This window comes from Myotis davidii, unplaced genomic scaffold (assembly GCF_000327345.1).
Source record: "Myotis davidii unplaced genomic scaffold, ASM32734v1 scaffold168, whole genome shotgun sequence".
In the NCBI taxonomy this organism is placed as follows: Eukaryota; Metazoa; Chordata; class Mammalia; order Chiroptera; family Vespertilionidae; genus Myotis; species Myotis davidii.
In genome coordinates this window covers 6,023,847-6,025,707 of record NW_006383016.1, presented here as the reverse complement: position 1 = coordinate 6,025,707, position 1,861 = coordinate 6,023,847, and positions in this window count along the sequence as shown.

Sequence of the window (1,861 nt, the reverse complement as noted above, 5' to 3'; positions counted from 1 at the left end):
ATTTTATCATTAGTCCCTGGCCCACCCCTGGATTTAGTGGGCCTATTTTGCTATAGGCCCATTCATTTTTTCCTAAAAATTATTTTCTCCCTCAAAGAGGCATACATCCCCATCTCTAACTTTTCCTATTAAAATGATATTTAACCCCAAATTTAAGCTCCCGTGGGGAATTATTCATTTTTCCATTTATCTCACGTGTATACCTAAGGTATACATGTTAATAAAATTGTTTTTTCTCGTTAATCTTTCATTACAGGAGTCTCAGCTAAAAGGGGTAGAGAAAAATGATTTTCTTCCCTTATACTATGTTTCACAAATACCTGTTAAATTTAGGGTGCACATATTTAGGACACTTTGTAGATCCATACTGAATGGATAAGCATTCTTTTTTAACCTGTGGTTCAGAGCTAGCGGCATTGCCCCTCCAAACCAGTTTTTGTAAGGTAAGAAAACTACAGGGAATGCCCCAATTCATAAGACTGCAAAATGTCTTCCTTCCTTCATCATAGTGAATTGGGGAGGCGCCTGGTTAGAGCCGAGGATAGATAGCATGTCTGTAAATGCAAGAAGTACTTTTGAGCTTTCTGTACTGTACTGGCAGGAAAGCAGGTTTTCTAAGGATCTTCAGCTCATTGTTTAAAGAAGGCGTAGACAATAGTATCTAATTCGTTATTCGAATTGCTTTGTCTTGCTGCACTGCTGGCTTTGTCATCGGCGGATGTTGCAATTAGTTTAACAAGCAAAGGAAATGCCAGTCAAGTGCAGCAGCTCCTGGGATCTCATCACCCTTGCTACATGGCAGGCCTTGGGCAGGAGACAAGAATACGCAAAGCTGTGTGTGGAGCCCAGGTCAAAAGGAAGTGAGTGGGTGGCAGTGAGCCTGCGTGTGCAAGGGCCCCTGACTCCCAAGGCCAGTGTTTACATAAGCTATTCACTGCCACCTCTGAGACACTTAACCAGGCGCCTATTATACCCCATGGCATCCTCCTGACTTCAGGACTTTGGAGGAAAGCTGGGGCCAGGAGACTGCTCAAGTGCATTGGACAATAAAATGCTTTGTAGGTCAGATGTAAATTCCGCCTGCCCAGAAGCTTAGGCTGAACAGTGACCGGTGCTGACCCAAATGGAGCTGGGGGGTTTTTAACCGAGAATCTTGTGAGGCTGATAAGCCCACCAACCATAAGGGCTACTCGGCAAAACATGATGCAGCGTTAGAAGGAGGGCCATTGCTCTGCTCCAGCAGTCAGCCAGAGAACAACTAAAATGGAAGATCCTTCTCTGTGGGAAAGCAGGCCCCGGATTTGAAGCGGGGGGCCTCGGGGAGGGAGGTGAGCAAAGAAAGGAAAGGCGAAAGCACTTCTCCAAGAAGCCGGGTTCATTCAAACCCCGAGGACAGCAAACCCCGCCTCCCCATGCTGCCGCCCGCTCAATCGCCGAGCGCTCCGGGTGTGAGCTCGCCCCGCGGGGAGCGGCTTGGAGCCGAGGAGGCGGTGGCAGAGGTGGTTTGGGCAGCCCCGCGCGGCGGATAGGCCCAGGCAAACAACACCCATTCCCCCTCCTCTCTCAGTTCAACTCCCACTCGGCCCGGGCCACGCCCTGCCGCCACCGCCCCCTCGGGCAGCTTTCCGCTCGGCTGCGCGGCCTCGGTCGGGGGCGGGAGGGAAGGCGGTGCCAGGGAGGGGCGCCGCGGCAGCCGGAAACTACAAGGGCCAAGAGCCTTTGCGGCATCTCCCCGCCCTCTTTCTTCCACCACTCAGCACGCGTCACCAGGGGCTCAGCCAATGGGGGCCAAGCCAGGGAAAAAGGGCGCCCGGGTCCGGATGCGCCTCGGGAAAGGCATGCTCCCTGCGCCGGGGCAGCG